Genomic DNA, 1,182 nt, shown 5'->3' with positions numbered 1-1,182 from the left:
TCCCTTCCTTCCTTCTTCCTTCCTTCCTTCCTTCCTTGTTTTGCAGTTCTGATGACTACTTTTCCTGTCTTCCCAATGGTGCCGATCATTTGCACTGCTTCTGTGGAGGAGGACTCCCTTTTGATGTTCGGTTGCATGTTATGAGGTGTTGCTTGCCTTCATGAGGGGCCTATGATTCCTTCAGTCTGCTTCCTAATAGGTTTCCATGTTGGGGCCTGGTTTTACAGAAGGGAGCATCAGCTGCTTTTGTCCGGCCTCAGGTCCTGTGGTTCTCACCAGGATCCATGCATGTGCCCAGCATCCACTTCTGCCCCATTTCTCCTGGGTATGTGGCATGTGCCCGGAACCGCAGTCTTGGTTACAGGTGGCATCCTGTTGCTGTTATCTTGCAGGTCGTCTGCGCTCCCTGTTTCTGGGGTGCTGTTATGTCCCATAGATCACTGTGTTGCTTTGTGTGTGTGTTTTCTTGTGGCTTCACATCATGTCATGTTCCAGCATTGTTCATGTTCTCTGTGAACGGAGACACTGAGGCAAGCTTGGTGTGCAGGGTGAAGTTACAGCAGAGGGCTATTGCTAGTCAGGCAAGTAGCAAAGCCCCCAAAGCTCTCATGGCTTGTATTTGGGGAGTACAGCAAATAGCAATGAAGTGCAGCAACTGATAATGACTGACAGGCATGCTTATGAGATCATTGAAGCTACGTTGTCGATTACACTATTGATTTCCTCTGTTATGCAAAGACCCTTTCCACCTGCAGCAGTGCGCCCTCCATGGCTTTCCATGCCCTCATGGGCTGTTGATCACCTCAAGGAAAGTCCTGCCTGTGAACAATAAGTCTTGCTTTCAAGACTTTGTTTTGGCGTGGTCTTCTTGCCGGCTCCCGCCTTTTCCTGGAAGAGCGTCCTCTTCTAGTTACCTTTTCATTGTCCTCGTCCTCTACACAGTATGTTTTCCAGGTCACTTGAACCAGGCAGACCATATTGTCAGGAAGGGTTTTGTTTCTGCTGAAAAAGGTGTCCTTGCTTCTTGCTGCATGGAGTGCCATGTGCCTTGGTCCCAGGCTTAGTCCTCCCTGATCGCTTGAGGCCAGGCCATTGCTGCACGTGTGTTCATTGTCGAAGGAAGATTTGGTCCTCCCCCTGCCCAGAGTTTCCCTGCCTGCACTGTGCAAGTTTTCTCGTGGA

The sequence above is a fragment of the Myotis brandtii genome, unplaced genomic scaffold (assembly GCF_000412655.1).
Source record: "Myotis brandtii unplaced genomic scaffold, ASM41265v1 scaffold657, whole genome shotgun sequence".
NCBI lineage: Eukaryota > Metazoa > Chordata > Mammalia > Chiroptera > Vespertilionidae > Myotis > Myotis brandtii.
This window is presented reverse-complemented; position numbering follows the sequence as displayed.